The sequence below is a fragment of the Macrotis lagotis genome, chromosome 5 (assembly GCF_037893015.1).
Source record: "Macrotis lagotis isolate mMagLag1 chromosome 5, bilby.v1.9.chrom.fasta, whole genome shotgun sequence".
In the NCBI taxonomy this organism is placed as follows: Eukaryota; Metazoa; Chordata; class Mammalia; order Peramelemorphia; family Peramelidae; genus Macrotis; species Macrotis lagotis.
In genome coordinates, this window is record NC_133662.1 from 267,914,314 (window position 1) to 267,931,842 (window position 17,529).

The 17,529-nt window shown below is 42.6% G+C and overlaps 1 protein-coding gene across 3 annotated transcripts in view; it reads right to left on the minus strand.

Moving 5' to 3' along the window:
* The window catches only part of SH3BP4 (SH3 domain binding protein 4), a 120,470-nt gene that overhangs the window by 31,851 nt on the left and 71,090 nt on the right, over positions 1 to 17,529 (minus strand). Inside the window, exon 3 of one of the 3 annotated variants that reach the window (XM_074189823.1) lies at positions 2 to 233. The exons of 1 other annotated variant lie outside the window; for it this stretch is intronic. The gene's annotated coding sequence lies outside the window, so the exon portion shown is untranslated. Of the gene's footprint in view, position 1 lies in introns of all 3 variants that reach the window. One more of the 3 variants, XM_074189822.1, reaches the window with a different exon arrangement.

Genomic DNA, 17,529 nt, shown 5'->3' on the forward strand with positions numbered 1-17,529 from the left:
CCTTAGGCTTCAGCTTCATCTATGGAATGAGGAATTTGGATGGGATAACCTTGATGGATCTCTGCCAAGAGGATGATCAAAGCTCTGGTGGGTCCTACCAAGCAGGGAGCTTAGGCCTGGTCCTGTCTCAAGAGTCAGTCTAGATAATGTCTGAAAGGTTCCCCAGGTACTGGAGAGGAATCTGTTGGCCACAGTAAAGTGTGAGAATGTTGGCTTGGGAGGAATCCTCAGCCCTAGGGGAAAAAAAAATCAAACCTTCAGACTCAAGTAGCTGAGAAAGACTGAGAATAAAAGAGGAGAAGGAAACTTATTGAGATGGACAGATTCTTAAACATCTCTGCTTTTCTTAAGGAGATGGGGGCTGCAAGTTCTAAACAGGATGGGGTAACTTCTATATCTATTGTGGTAGAGATAACTCCTTTCCTTAAAAAATAAATCTTGGGGCAGCTAGGTGGCGTAGTGGATAAAGCACCGGCCCTGGAGTTAGGAGTACCTGGGTTCAAATACAGTCTCAGACACTTAATAATTACCTAGCCGTGTGGCCTTGGGCAAGCCACTTAACCCTGTTTGCCTTGCAAAAACCTAATAACTAACTAACTAAATAAATAAATAAATCTTGTAAGGGATTCAGCAAGTTACAAATCCTGTTGGTCAAAGCAGTTGTAATTACCTCAACTTCACTCTGAGGGTTAGAGCATATGAGGATATGTTTCACAATATACACAGCTGAAATGCCATACTCAACCTCTTTCCTACTTATAAAGGCAGACTCAGAAACCTCTTCTAAATGATGGGTAAAGTTGCCATCCTTCTCCTTCCCCACTTAAGCCCATGAAGTCAAATTCCATTTATCTCAATCCCCTACCTCCCCCAGTCCAAACAGTTGCCAAATCTACTTCCAAATTCTGCCTCTATAAAATCTCCACTCCATCGCCTGCTCTCAATCTAAGGCCACCATGAAGTTTGAGGCCTTCTTCACTTCTGCCTAGATTACAGCCCAGAAACACTTCCTCTAACTGATCTGCCAGACTCCAACCTCTCCCCTCCCCAAACTCTTCTCCACTCAAGATGCCATGGCTCACCAGGTCATCAATATCCCCTTTACTGAGCCTAAAATCACTTGCCAATTTTTTTTATTCCATTAAAATAGTATCATAATATGCATCTCAATAGTGACCTATATGTATGTGTACATACACAAATATACAAACATACATACACACACACACATGATTTGTAAATAAGCAAATACAGGGTTTCCAAAAAATGTTAATTCATGGCTGAGCTGTTTAAGCTATTAATGCTTTAATGTGCACTACGACCTCTGGGACACAGTAAACACCTCAGAGGGACATGCTAGGAAAGTGCTCCTGTTGGATTATCTGCAATTCACCAACAAAAGGAAATTCTGTTTAAGACTTTTCCTGAACCATGGGTCTTTGTTTTCCTTCTTAGGCTGGTGAACTGCCCCCTGGGAGCTTCTCCTCCTTCAGCACCATGGTCAGCTACCCGTAGCCTCAGTGATTCCCCACTCTTAATCACCATGGAGAATCAATTAATCATCAAGCATTTTTTTAATTTCTTGCCAACAAAGACTGCACTGTGGTAGGTACTGGGACCCAAATCTAATAAATAGGCAGATTTCCACCTGGGACCTCATAACTACAGAAGCTTTTTTTCCCCTGAGGACTCTTCTGTCACACCCTAATGTGAGCCCTTGACAGAATTCCAAGAAATCTTTCTGACATACTTGTCTCATCCATCCTTGTATCCACGGGAAGCTAAATTCTCCCAGACGAGGGAGCACTCCATGCTTTGTATTTTTATCCCCAGCTCAGAGAAGACATAGTGCAATAAATGTTTGTAGATTGACTAATCTTATTGCAATTCTAGAGTCAGGTATGAAATAGATTGTTGGCTCTGGAACCAAAAGACCTGGGTTCAAATCCACCTTCTGACACTGACTGCTTGTATGGCCTTAGGTAAACTCATTAGTTTCCTTGAGCCCCAGTTTCCACATCTGCCAATGAGGTTAGTTGAACTAGCTGGCCCCTAAAGTCCCTTCCAGTCTGACTAGAATCTTTACACTCCAATAAAACTGATCTGAGTCAATGTGAGGGCAGGAAACTCACCCATTATTATCTATCTATTAAGGATCTACATCTGGCTTTGAATTCATCTCGGTCCATGTATATTAAAATTATTTGTATTTGCAAGAGAAGTATGGAAGTATGGTCCCTATCACACTCTCTCAGTCACCCCAACCACAAAGGTTCTGAAGCAGATGTTTTTCTGTGTGATCTGCCCAGGGCAGACGTGGCAGCCTACAAGGTGGCTTCCACCGGCTACTGGGGCCAAATCTACCTCCCTGCCCCTCCCGCCCTGACATGAATCAAAGATGACTGTGTTGTGGTTTCGCTAGCTAGCCTCCAAGTGGCCCATCTTTCCTTGTGCTATTGGATGAAAAATTTGTCTTCTACAATTGAGCTCAAACAATGCCACTGATGAGGAATTTCACAGGGGGAGGTGGTGTGGTAAGGGCCGGATGACCAGGGTTCCGTTCTAGTCCTACCTTTAAAAATTCCAATGTTCTAATCATTGCTTCCAGTCTCTGAGACAGAAAACTGAGATCATCAATGAACCATTAAGCTTCCCTTCTAAAGAGACTTGGTAACAGAGTATGATGAATACATTTGAGAACCATGAAAAAAGACACAGGAAATTTGGAAAAGCAATCCATGAACCACAGATAAAGGAGAAATAGCTTTTCAAAGTAGAATCCTACTGGACAAAACTCAACTCTGTTGAAACCACTTGTGACACCCCTGTTCCATAGTAGATCTTATATAAGAAACCACATTCTTCTCAGACGGGACTCAACTTTGGAATTCATGGCCTACAAATGACCTTTTGCCCAAAGACAGCTCTCATAGAAAGTTTATCCCTGACATGACTCAGTTGACTTTTCTACAACTTCAAATTGCACCTAATTCTGTCCCCTGGTCAAGTAGAAAAAAATTAATTCCTCCTTCAACAGACAAAATTTCAAACAAATACTTTTTTAAGACAGTTAAATCAGCCAGATCTCAATATTTCACATGCTTAACTTGTGTGACTTCAAGCATTTACATGATTTTATTTGTAATCCTTATTTTCACTTTTGTGTTGACAATTGCACATTTTTGTGGTTCACTGCAGTAGAGAGAAAAATGAGAGATGTGACATGTGCAACTGGGGGAGTGACTGGTATCATACGGGGCTCTTCCCTGGTCTTGTTTACCCCATGATCGTAAAGGAAAACTGCATGTGCAAATGTTGTATATTTTCATTGCCTTGAAAACTCAAGCTCTGTGTTGTCATTTTGACCCCAAAGCGTAGAGAAGTCTCTTTGGGCTCTAAGATGATGAAGACCTCACTATCCTTGGAATTTCGGATAGCAGAAATTAATGACCCAGAAGTCTCTCCTTTGGTTTTCAGAGGGTGGCCAAGACAAGAGAGATTAATATATACAGGACGATGCCATTACACTGCCATCTGACACAGTGGAAGCTAAGATTCAAGTTAAAAAAGGTTTTAATTTTAAGAATTGTATTTGTTGTACAGGATTTATAGTACTGTAGATTTCACATGTAATGAAAAATGAATATTGTCTAAAATGGATGGGTTTTTTGGTTGAGATGTTAGCACAAAAGGTCACAGAAGTCTAGAGAATTACTAGCAGGAAAAAATGTTTTTCATGTTATCAATTTTATATCATGTACTGCCTTTTATAGGTTATTTCATGGTCACTGTGTTAAGAAAAGTACATATTATCAGAATTAATGTTTTGTTATAAAGAATTGTATACAGGAAAGTGAATTTTTATCAGCCTCCAATGAAAGATTACAGTGATTGTAGGAGCCTAACCTCCTATTTCCCATAGGTTTAATTTCTCAATATATGTGTTTTTGACTTTAATGCTATTTTCTAGGAACATGAGGACCAACTCTGTTTCCCTACCTTCAATCTTCTCAGTGGGTGTTATGTTTTGTGTTTGGGTGTTATTCCTAGCTTTTAAAAATAAATTTGTTCTATCTTTTAAAAAGAGAAAAAAATGCAGTCCATCAAAACTAGCCAGCATTAACCATAATGTTCCATATTCACAGTCCCTCACCCAGGCAATGAATGGAAGGGCATTCTTTCTCATATCTTGTTTGAAACCAAGTCATTTTCATTTCACAGTCCCCAGTTTCAATTGTTTTGTCATTTTCCTCTATATTGTTATAATTTTTAGATAGGATGCCTAAAAGCATGGCCAGGCCATTCCATCCCGAGTAGGAAGAGACTCCAGAGGCACTTTTGCTCAAATGAGGAAAAGGAGGCTTAGGGAGGCTACTTAAGTCACACAAGAAGTAGACATCAGCCACATTACCTTGGGCTGCCATACTGCATGGCTGACTCACACTGAACACAAACAAGACACTCCATGTCTTATCTCTTGGAACTTTCTTAGGCTGGAACCTCCTTTCTTCCTTTAAATTTCAACTAAAATCCAATCATCTCCTGGAAGCCTGTCCTAATCCCTCTTAATTCTTGGGCTTTCCATCTGTTAATGATACCCTATTTATCATATATACACTCATATACAGATAGATATTCATATAGACAGAGGTGTGTGTGTTTGAGGGCTACCGAAACCCCCACCAATTTTCCCCCCAGACTAAGTGTTGTCCATCCCACATCCCTCCATCTCATTCTTGCTGTCTGAGTTTCTGAACCCAAGAATTAGACTTTACACTCATCTCAATCCCATTTCATCAACTCCCCAGTTGATTGTCAAGACATCCAGAACTGAATAAAAACCTCTAGATGTGGCCTGTCCAAGGCATGAATCTTCAACTGAGTCAGTTCCAAAGGAGACTTAAGGAAGGAACAACAGTCCCACAAAAGACCCTTCCTTCAAGCCCCTAGAGTTACAAAAGGCCAGCCTTCCCTTGGTGAGGACCATCCAACTTGGCAAGCGGTCTCCAAGGTACATTCCTGAGTGAGGTTCCTTCCCTTGGCTCAGCAGATTGTATAACAGTAGAACAGCAAAGCTGGGGGGAGGTTTATGGATGAACTGCATTTTTAAATTACTTGCATACTACTTAAAGTTTTGGTCCACACAATCTTTCCCACTAGGTCTAACTGAAAACTTAAAATAATAATAATGATAATGATAATATAACTTGGTCAGGGAAAACTAATTTCCTGGATTCTCAGGCAGGAAGAGTTGGGACAGCAAAGCGAACAAGGCCTCGAGGGATCAGGGAACTGTCCTTTTCTCTAAAACCCAAGTCATTTGTCCAACTCCTAATTCAGGAAGGTCAGCTGACGAGTCCTGGACACTGGTCTTCTGTGTGTTGGCAGGAGCTCTTGGGTAATCAGATGCTTGCTTTGGCTTTTCGGGGGGACAGCCTCTGCTTCCCCCTTCCTGGATCCCAAGGGCTCCTGTGAAAAGAGCCTTGTTCAGGTGAGCCGTGAGGTCCAAGGAGAGCCCGTTCAGAGCAGCTAGCCTCTGTGGAGGCCCCAGTGGCTGGAGTTAGAGCCTGGAAATCTCCCCTTAGACCCTCGCTAGCTAGGGAACCATATAGTAATTTCGTCATCGCACACTTGGCCATTTCTAAGAATGCTCCCATTTCTAAAGCCATGAGGCTAGGAGTCCATGAAACCATTAAAAAAAAAAAAAAGGCTTGTGTCCGAGTCTAAGTTCTGTCCTGGAGTTTTGAGAAATATCAGTCTGTTGTTACAGGCACAGGGGTGCCCTGGAGTTGGCTCAGGATGAACATCATTAGGAGACTGGACAGCGGAGAATCAAATTCCTCCCGAAACCTTTACAAGGGTAGAAACTGGATTTTCAGATCCCTTCAGCTGGCATCTGTGACTCTGCTTGGTTTCAACACCACAGAAAATACCCTGGGGGGGGGGGGGCTGGGTATCCCATAGTGTCCAGCTCCTTCCCACTCTCCTTTTTCTGTCTCCTTGTTAAACAGGGGTTACAGCTTTCTCTTTAGGATAGTGTCTGGCTTAATAAATGTTGACTGGATTGGACTAAAGAAGAGTCCCCCAACAGGGGCCTAGGAGATGGCAGGCCAGGATACCAATCTCTTCCCCGAACACCAGCCAGTTATTTAACAACCTCAAGGAGGGCTTTGTTTTCCTTATCGGTAAAATGGACATAACAATGCAAGAAGAGTTAGCTTCCCAGGGTGTTAGGACATCCAACTGACATACCTGCTGAAAGCATTTTACAAACCTAGAAATGCAACAGATACATCAACTCGGGCTTTTATTGAGGATAAACAGCTTGCAAATGCTAATGGGAGTGATTATCTTCAATGGGCTCAGTACCTCCAGCTAAGATGAGCTCATGGGCCACCCAGTCAGGAGGAAGGCTTGATTCTGGGGGAAGGGAAGGAGATAGAATGAGCTCATTCCAGCTTCAGTTCCCACAGCTGGAGCCTAAAAGAGGTTCCTCAGGAAGTATAGGAACAAGAATAAGAGGTCCCAAGTTCTAATTCAATTATTTGGTTTGTGACCTCAGGCAAGTCACTTTTCCACCCATAAACAAAGTCTGGACTTCATCTCTAATGTCCCTTCTAGTTCTGACTTCCTAAAATCCAAATCCAAATCAATAAATAGGATTCAAATAAATAAATACTGAGAATACCTCAGATTGTCAGAGACAATCCCGTCCCACCGGGAGCTCAGGGGAGATATGGGGAGAAGAATAATGTGCCATGTACAATGAGACCAAAGAAAGGCTTTAGTTATAAAAGCCAAGCTTTTCCAGTTCATCCTGAGTCATCTTCAGGCCATCTGATCTCTGTCTGACCCCGGCACCAGAAGGCTCCAGAGGAGGCTGGTGACTATGCACAGCTCCCCTTCATTTCAATGCAAGTCAGGTCCTTTCACTGAGAATGAAGGGCAACTCTGGGCTGGGCACCTTTGATAGTAACCAATGAAAGAAAGAAATATCAAATCAATTCAAGAGCCTCCCAAGGATCACTTTGGTGAATGGAGGGTTCTGATCAATGGCACCCTAAGATCTCAAAAGAAGAGGTCCCGGGCCAGAGAGGGAAGCCTTCCAGGGAGGAGGCAGGATAAGGAATGAATGAATGCTCAGTCTGGACATAGGCAGCAAGGAATTCTATGGGAAGGGGAAACAAGAACTACCAGGAGCCTTCTGGAGCTATGCAGTTTGGCTCTAAGAGAAAGATTAGACAAAGGAGGAGCTAGAAACAGGGACAGGGATTATGGACTCAAGGTTACAGACTGGACACATCATCAACAAAAACACAGGCCCAATACAAAGTAAAGACAGAAGATGTACAGAGGAAAACAAAATATTCCCTGCCTTCCAGGGGTTTCCACTCTTTTAGGAGTGGGAGTGTGCTCTTACCAACTACCAAAAACAAATAAAGGTCTTGTGGAGTCAAAGATTGGACTGGGAAGACCTAAGTTCTTGGGGTCAGGAGAACCTGGGTTCAAATTTGACCTCAAATACATTTTTGATTTAGTATTTGACTCCTCATAACCCATTTGGGGCTTTCTTGGTAGAAATATGGGGCTGATTTGCCTTTTCCTTTTCCAGTTTATTTAGCCTATGAGGAAACTGAGGCAAACAAAGTAAAGAGACTTACTTTCACACAAATGATAATTTTTTGAGGCCAGATTTGAATTTTAAAAAATGATTCATACTTTATTTTTCTTGTTTGTGTGTGGGGGAGTTTCTTTTATAACATGGTGAATATGGAAATATTTGTTTGACTTCACATATATAATATATATCATATTGCTTGCATTCTCAGGAGTGGGGAAGTAGCAGGAGGAAGAGAATTGGGAATTCAAAATTTTTTTAAAAAGGAATGTTATCCTTTTACATGTACTTAGAAAATACTTAACAAAATAAATGAGAAAATATTCATCGAAAAAGAATCCATGCTGACATCCATATCCCTGACAAATGGTCCTCCAGACTCTGCTCAGAGTCTCCAGAGACACAACCCTAGGTCGTCTCCTCACTCTTGCCCCCATCACCCCTCCCCACACACACATCTAGGCAGCTCCAGGCCCTTTGAGGACATCTCTCATTGTGAGGAAGTTTTTCTTTACATTATTAGGGTATTGTAGCTTCCAGTCATTGTTCCTCTAGGAAGCTTTGAATTGGACAGAAATATTCAAGTCAGATCCTTGTCATTGTGGGCACCTGAGAAATGCCAAGTCCAGGAGAATGGCAAAGGAGGGGGGCTTCCTTTCTTTTCCTTAACACAGGTTTGCAATTCATAGGGAATAGATGCAGATAGATGGGAACAGATGCAGATAGACTGTAAGACTTTAAAGGCCATTTCATCCTCCCTCCTTTTTTGAAGGAGCCTCTATTTCCCTGGATTGTAGAGTCTGCATGATGGCCTCTGTAATGCAGCAGAGAGTGCAAGAGAACATTTTAGAAGAGAAGATTCAAAAGTCAGATTGGGGTTCAGAGGAAGAGGGTCTTGGGTGCCCAGACAAAGGACTCTGAGTCATGTGGAAGGCTCCACATTCAAATGATGGCATGGAGGCAGGTACCAGAGACCCACATCCAGTAGCTAGACTGGGGAAGGGATGGTACACACACATCAACCGCACACATTACAGTAGGAATGGTGTCTGGGGTCATATGTTCTCAAAGCCTGGGAAGTGGAATGACTCCAGGCCATCGTGCTTTGGAAGCTGTCACGGGAAAAGACCAAGATTCTCATGATGTACAGGAGGAAGCTGCAAAAGGCTGGGGGGGAAGGGGGTGACAGGCCCTCTGGGTCTTGTGATAAGCCAGAGAAAGAAAACATTTCCATCCACCACCAGCTCCAGACTGAGGACAGAAGCTCTGTGTCTCTAAAGGGTACCCTATTCTAACACTGGGGGGTCTTGGGTACAGGTCAGGGTACTAGGGCTCACTTTTTTTCTCCTGTTACTTTGAAAGGCTAGGATCAGATTCTAAGACACCATACACACATTTAAGTAAACCTGATTTTTTAAGAAAATTTTTTTCTTTGTAAAAAGCAGGCATTGGTTGGGGTGTGTGAGACCAAGTCTGCGGTTAGTCTGGGACAAACCCAAAGCCAAGGGGAACCTTCAGTTACAAAATTATCATGGGTCTAAATCCCAGTTCCAAGGAATGAGCCACAGCTGGTCTGAGAAATCTAAATCTAGTGGGATAGACAGGAGAAGCAGCACTGGCTTTGGGGTCAGAAGACTCTCCCCCCACCACCCCCCCGTTCAAATCCCAACCCTTGCATGTCCTGTGGGACCTTGAACAAGTCATTAGCTTCTCTGGGCCTCAGGTTCTCCTCTGTCAAATGACTGGGTGCAACCCTGAGATCCCTTACAGAGGTAAGTCTGAAACCAAGGCCTCTCTGAGAAAGGACCTTAGTCACAGATACTAAGAAAATATGGAGAATGGACTGGAAGCCTGTATCAACACCCATAAGCAAACGACGGGTAGGTCTATAACCTGTGGAAGCTTGTCAAGGGACTGAAGAAAGATGAGGGAGGGAGCTATACTGTCTTACCCACCCCTCTCCAAAGAAATTCTGACAATCTTCATCATCTACCACCTGCCTCACTGGGTCCAAGAATTACTAAGAGCGATGCCTGACTCCATGGCCACCACAGTGAGGGTTTCCCACCCTTCATTCACTGGGCCGGGGAGGAGAACAAACCAATTCTATCTTCCTCCATACTTCCAGACTTTCTGGCAGGCATACTCCTGTTTGGGACTGAAAATGTATCTTCTGTCAAGAACAGAAACAATAAATGGGCAACCTGCAAAATAGCCGACGCTCATATAGCCAAGTAAGGAGCCTCCCAGGCACCGGGGAGCCACGTCCTATTATTATCACCCCCACTTCATAGACTAATTACTGTTTGGACCTTGGAGATGGAAGGGATCTCAGAAGCCAGCTGGTCCAATTCTCCCATTTTACAGAGTAGGAAACTGAAGCCCAGGGATGTGAAGAGATCGGATCAAGACACAATGGAAATACTGAAGCCAAGGGAGGAGCCCAGGTCAATGCGCACTCCTCTGCACCACCAGCCCTTTCACTTGACAGATGAGGAAACAAGGCAAGAGGGTGTCGATCACAGGAGGCCGACTGCAAAGCCAGATTCTGTCCATGTTCTTTTCACTGATTTTCCTTTCAGGGTTGAGTCCTTCCCAGAAGTTGGGTGGTGGATAAGCATGTCCTGGATCAGCCTTTCCAGCCATGTGGCCAAGAAGAATCCCTATGCTGACCTAAACCCTTATTTTCTCCATCTAAAAAAATGGGGGAAAAACTTGTTGGCACCTACACCTCACAGGCTATTGAGAGGTTCAAATGAGGTTATATAAAAAGCTCAACAGCCTTATTAAAGAACTCTAGGAATTTCAACCATAGTTATTGGCCAATATCTCTCTAACCCCCTCTATACAGATTGCCATCTCTATCTGTGGGACCTTGGGCAAAAGACCACAGGCTTAAAATGCCATCCATTCCACAGATATATACAATGTCCTGGAGGCTAGTGCCTCTCCTTCCTCTCGGAGATAGTCTCCAATTTACTCTGTATGAGTCTTGCTTCTATAGTCATTGACATGTTGTCTAACTCCATTATACTGGGAGCTCCTTGAAGGCAGAAATGAATTTTTGCCTTTTCTAGCATCCCTATCCTTGTCACAGTATCTGGCAAACAGTGCGGTTAAAAGAATGTTTGTTGATTATAAAATGAGGCGGCTGGAGGTCAGATGCGAGGTGTCTTCCAGAGCTAAAATCTTCTCATAACCATCTGAAAATTTATCATTGGATCATCCCATCTACTTGATAGTCTTGTACATAGGGGAACAGGAGGCTTCAGTGGAACAAATTCAGTGGAGGCACCAGTAGAAATTTTGATTTAGAGTTGGAGGTCCTGAATTCTAATCCTGGCCCTGCCACTGACTTCCCCTGTGACCTTGGGCAAATCACTTCCCATCTAAGTCTAGGGTTCCTTCTTTTCAGAAATGAAGGAGTCCAGTTCCATGGCTTTTAAATTCTCTTCTGGCTCTAAATGTAGGAGGTCCTATCCTTTCTGCTCTTCTCCTAATCACTTCGTGTCATTCTTATGAATATAAGAAGATCTCCATTTTTATACATGGACTTGATTTCCTAGGGACAGTCTGGATAGACAGCCAGCCGGCATGTATAATATATATGTGCCATCAATGTACAGTCATCTGTTAAGCACCTACTGTATGTTACTGTACTTAGGAGACCAAAAAAGGATCAAAGACAGTTCCTGTCCTCAAAGAGCTACTCCCCAATAGGAAAAAACAATATGCAAACAAATGTATGCAAAGAGTTGGAGTTGTACTGGAACGGCTTGCCATTTCCTCTCCAGTTCATCTGATGAAGAAACTGAGGCAAACAGCAAAGTGACTTGTTTGGGGTCACACAACTAATAAGTGTTTGAGGTTGGATTTGAATTCAGAGAGGTAGTCTCACTGATTCTAATCCCAATGCTCTATCATTGGGCCTGGGGAAAGACTCCAGGAAAAGATGCTATTTTAGTTGAGATCTAAAGGAAGCCAGATGAAAACTGAGGAGGGAGAGGCTTCCAGGACAATGAAAGGCCCTCTCCTCCAGAAGTTCACTTACCACTCACCAGGGAGAAAGAACAATCCTTTACATACTGACGCCCAAATTAGGATTCAGGTCACAAAGAGCCAGGATTTCATTGGCCCGGAGAATTCTCAGGTGAAACAATTTATTCTGGCAATGTAGCCCAGGGGTATGGAGAGGATTTCTGACCAGCTCTGAATTCCAGTCCCCCCATCCCCATGAGATACAGAGGTGGGACTTGAACTCAGGTCTTCTGGATTCAAAGCACACCAGGCAGTTTTGCTACCATATTACCATATGATATACAAAGTAAAGTCCAGGTGGGTTTGGTTTTTGGTGTGGGGAGGCAGAGAAAAGCAGATGAAAGAAAGAGAGGAGATCACAATCTAGAGGAGACAAGGCCCCTGCCCTCAGGGAACTTAAGAGTCCAGTGGGAGAATGGGAGGAGGATCTGAAAGCATTTCTAGTTCAGTTCAGAGCTGTCAGACAAGTGATCTCATCCAGTCCATTCCTGGAATCCTCTGGCTGGGATGATCACTATTCATGAGGATAGTCTGCTCCAGCCTGGGAGGGCTCCGACTGCTTCTTTGACATGGCCCCTGTTTCATGGAGCTTAGCAACCAATGGGAAAAGGGAGGCTGGGATAAGTTCTTCCTTAGCTAATCTGTGTCCTGACATTTGGTGACCGCTTCTCCTCTCTCAGAAGAAAAAGGAAGGGGGTGCAGGTGCTGTCCACCAGCTCACGGACTGGCACATAAGTCATACCATCAGATCATACAGGATGTGGTCTTTGCATCTTGGTTGGCAAAACATTCAGCGGGTTCCCCTTTCCTGAGGGTTCTGAAGACGGCTTTTCAAACCTAGCCATGGGCTAAGGGATAGAGTTGCTGTCCTGCTTTTTCTTTAGAAGGAAATAAAAAGTAACATTGCGTAGGGACTGGCCCCATTATCCATGTGCTGAACTGGGAGCTCAGGTCCGCCACTCACGATGTAAGACCCTGGCTATGCCTCATGCCTGGTGTGCCTTCCCTTCTGAAGTCTTGAAACAGACTCACCTGTTTCAACGGAGGTGGGGAATCATCACCATTTTCACTAAGGAAATAAAACAAAATGCCAACTGTACCCTTACCTGGGGATGGGTGAGTACTGAGGGGATCTTTTCATCAAGTCTCATTGTAAAGAAATATGTTGCCCCTAACCCCAATGGATCCTGCAAATTCAGTCTCTTTCCATGGCTTTTCCTAGTCAGCCAAGACTGAAAAAACTTTCCTTTTTATAACTGAGTTCAACTCTTCATCTCCCACCTCCATGCCTTGGTTCAGCCTGTGACTCAGGGCCTGAAATGATCTTTCCGGCTATCTTCCAGAGGCTTAGATATTCCATTCAGGTACCAATGAGGATCAGAGATCTAGAGCTTTCCAGAAGGGTTTTCCAAGTCATCTACTGCAACCCTCTTAACCCTTAACCTCACCTAGATGCTTACTTTCTCTTGTTCATCTGTGTTTGAAAAATTATGATCCATGTATTTTATACTAATTCATATATACATTGTTATCCCCAATAGAAAGTAATCTCCTTGAGGGTTTTCTCAAAATAGCTTCAGGCCTGGATTGTCTCATTAACTGAAAAACTCCGTTCCCATAACCCAAATTTCTCCCGGAAAATAAAATAAAAAGTATATGAAAATTCACAAAATTTTACCCACTTATGCATTACTTGTGAATAAGCTTTCCTGATGAAAGACAATTCTGGAGTATACCAAACATCATCCCTGACCAAGAGGTTCCCAGAAGGCACAGGGTGGCAAGAGGGTCTTCCTAGTGTCTAAGGTGGGAGAAGAAGGGCAAGTCAAAAGCCCATAAACTCTTGTGGAAGAAAAAAATCTCCACTGCCATTTGACACAATATTCACCAGTAATGTGCACTTCTTCTGACATCCACAAGGAATGATAGTCACCCCTCCTCTATCTACAGATTTCCAAAGAAGGGGACCCAACCCCTCTGAAGTAGCCCATCCTTCTTTAGACCATCTCTGATAGTTAGTCAGGTTTTCCAGGCATCAAGCCTAGCTTGAGGCTGATAGATGACACAGAGATAGAGCACTGGGCCTGGAAGTCTTGAGAAGACTGGCTTTAGACATTTACTATCTGTGTGACCTTGGACAAGTCACTTGACCTCAGTTTAAAACTATAAAAGGTATAACAACAGTACCTGCCTCACAAGGTTGTTGAGAGGATTATATGAGGTGATATTTATAAATGCATGTATCACAAAAACCTGCGCAGTCAGTCCTCAATAAATGCTTACTGATCTCTCCACTCTCTCCCGCTCTCTGCCACCTCTCCCAGCTCCCACTCTAAATTGCTTCTATCAGTTGTTTCTGATCTTGAACTCAAGGTTCAATTTTCAGACATACTCCTGATTAAACAAGCATTTTGAAATTTAAAAGATAGCCATTTTCTTTTTTATTCCTTTCTGTCCAACCACAAGATGATTCAGGCAGGGTGGTGCAGTGGAGAGTGCTGGATATGGAATCAAAGGTCAAAGTTCACATCTCTGCCCATTGTAATTTTGGACAAGTCACTTAATTTCCCTATGCCCCAATTTAAATGAACTAGAAGGTCTCCAAGGTCCTTTTCAGCTCAAACCCTGTGACATCATGGTTCCATTTTAGAATCTTAGCTCCATCAATTGGCTGAGGTACAATCTTGCTTCCTCTCTTGAGATTTCCTCCACAAAGTTAAAACTGGTTGAAGCGATATTATTTGGCTTCTTACTTTCATGGGAAACAATTCACTCCTGGAAAATTCTCCTATTTCCCATCTCTATTCTGCATCTGGAAAGAGCATGTCATCTACTCCAACGTGTCCATTCATCCCTTTCCTGGGAGCTTTGTCAGATGATGTTTCTACTTTCAGTGTCATCAGAGACACTGTTGAGGAGAGGGAGGTCTGAATATGGTCTCCATGGAGCTTAACTGTTTGTTTGCTGCAGGTTCCCCCAACATAGGGGAGGAACGTGAATGCCAAGGATGGAAGGAGTGCAGGGAATGTTTGTAATTAATTCTATTGTCCTACTGAAATCCTCTGTTTCTCATTTGCATAGGATGATATAGTGGCTAAGAGAGCCAGTTTAGTACTCCCAGGAACACATCCTGGGGCTGGGACCCTCAGTAAATCCCTTCTAAAGAGGGTGTAGACCTCAACTGGGGAAGGCAGTTTTCTCACTTGCAAATTCACTATACCAATGAAATCAGGTCTATTCCTTATCCCATTTTTACATGCAAATGTGGATAGTAAGTCTAGACTTGCTTTTCACACTGAATATGGGGTTCAGGAAAGTCTCCTGAATGAAAGCCAATGAATGTAGAGACCACAAATAGTTGGGAACTGTTCAAACAGGAAGAACTGAGTCGTCAGCTTTGGCAACATCTGGACTCCAATTCTGCTTTGGCTTTTGGTAGCTAAGAATCATCTATCAGTGGAATAGGTCCTGACAAGATCAAGATCAATCAATGTGCTAATGAATTGGAAATGGGGGCAACTGAGTAAATTCTAGTATAAGAATGTGATAGAATACCACTCTATGTTAAGAAATGATGGAAGAGAGAGATGCTGTGAAGTCTGGGAAGACTTGCATGAACTGAAGCAGAGGGGAGGAGGCAGAACCAGGGAATCATTTCCAGAGGAACAACATAAAGACTAACCACTTCCAAATGACTATGCTTGAGTTACAGAGAAGGTTATTTAGACTGGATTTCAGCAGACTTCTGAACCATCACAAATGTCCAGAAGGGGAATTGGCTGCTCTGGGAGGCATATCATTAGTCATGTTCAAACCAAAGCTAGGTGACTAAACTCTCCCGTTCTCTGTAGAATGGATTTTTGTCCACAGGTGGATTAAATTGAATGGATTGCTTCCAAGGTCTGCCACAATTCTTCATATCTGCAGTCTACACTTTAAGGAGATTTTTGCCATGGTCTAGTGTCTGTGTCCCCCTAAGACAAGTAACTTCAGAGTGTTGGCATCAGCTCCCTCCCCAGGGAACCTGGGCCCCTCTGAGATAAGGCCTGGGAAATGCTCTATCTAGCTCCTCACCTAATGTTGAACACACTTGAATTTTCTCCTCTTTCTAAATACAGCTTCTTTCTCATTAGAAAAGTTTGGGCTTGAAAAAGTTTCAGTTAGAAAAAAATCACACTTAACCCATCTAACACCACCATACCTCACCCAATGTGTGAACAAAGGTGTTTTAAGGATTGTTTTTGTATGTTAAAGTAAAACTGAAGGTGTGCTTCTCCCCTAAAAAGGGTATATACTAAGACAGCTGAGAAAAAAAATGACCCAAAAAAGGGGAGGCAGAATAATAATTATAATAGTAACCAGAGCTAGTATTTACATTGCATGCTATGGTTTACAAAGTACAATACATATGGCAGCCCAACTGATCTTCCCAGCAACTCTGTGAGTACCATGATTGTGTCTATTTTAGAGAAAAGGAAACTGAGGTCTAGAGAGAGGTTATGTGACTGCCCAGAGTCACACAGCTAAAGTATCTGAGGCAGGAATCCTTCACTTCAAGTCATTCTATCTATTCAATAAATGGAAGTTTCCTCCACACACACAGCCCACCCAAACCAAGCAAGTCAATGGGTCAATATCATCCCAAATACATAATGGTCGCTTTAGTGGCTACGTGAACCAGATCAAGTCACTTAATCTCTCTGCTTCAGTTTCCTCATCTATAAAATGAGGAGGTTGGAGCTGATGGCCCTTAAGGATCTTTGCAACTCTCCAGTTATTATCCTATCACCTAAAGTAGTCATCCAAACACCCAATGAATTATTACCCAGAATGATAAAATTAGGATAAAATGTAGAAGAAAAAGCAAAGTCGATACAATGTAAATGGTAACTATTACTAATATTTAAAAATAATAGAATAATATTAATACAAGAAAGAGGTTCTTGCATGGCTAAATCTTCTCCCCTGTCTTCGTAACTGATTGAGAAGTATGTCAACTCCAAGCCTATCACTCCCTGAGTTATTCTCTGATGAAGCTTCTCCAGTTGAACAGCTTTCCTAAAGTCACATCAGAAACCATTATTAGAATACAAAAATCTGGTGGTGAATTAAAATAGGAAAAAACCAACCTTAATACAATGTACAAATGTTAGCAAATATTATTAGATCACTACAACAGAATAGAAAACCCAGGGCAGAGCACTGATATTATTCCCTTTCATTCACTTCAGTCTAGTCAAACTAGCCCAGTGCCAAAGCAAAATCTCAAAATTTTAGAAAGACTATTTGTCCAATATTTTGACACTTAAACATTTTCTTCTTCCAATCATTCAGAAGGCAAATATCTCATGTTTTCCAATAACTCTTGTCCATGACCCACTATTATTGCTCCAGGGGGATTCTATCCAACATGTCTTTTTAATCTCTGGACATTCCACGAGGAAGACCACTATGCATGGGTTGTATTGATCATTCCTTGATCCTGAAACACGATTGGTCTCATGTCTCTTGTCGTCGTACATCCATTTATCTTGTCTACACCCCTTCTTGCACGCACACAATTTGACAATGGTATATTGCATCTATTTCTACATGCACCGTGTCATTCCGCCACCCTTTGAGTAACAGGATGCCTAATTTTTATTCAGTAAAACTTATTGGCAAAATTGGAAAACAACTGAGTATGGCTAAGAAGAAAGCGCTGAGAATTCACACCAGAAGCAATAATAAATTCCAAAGAAGTCAATCATCTAGATATGAGGGTAATAAGAGCTCAAGTATTCCAAAATATGTCTCCCAGGGCAGACTTAATTCTGACTCCATTTGAATCACACAGCTTTATGGTTTCTTCCATCTGCTGGGCACTTTTATGA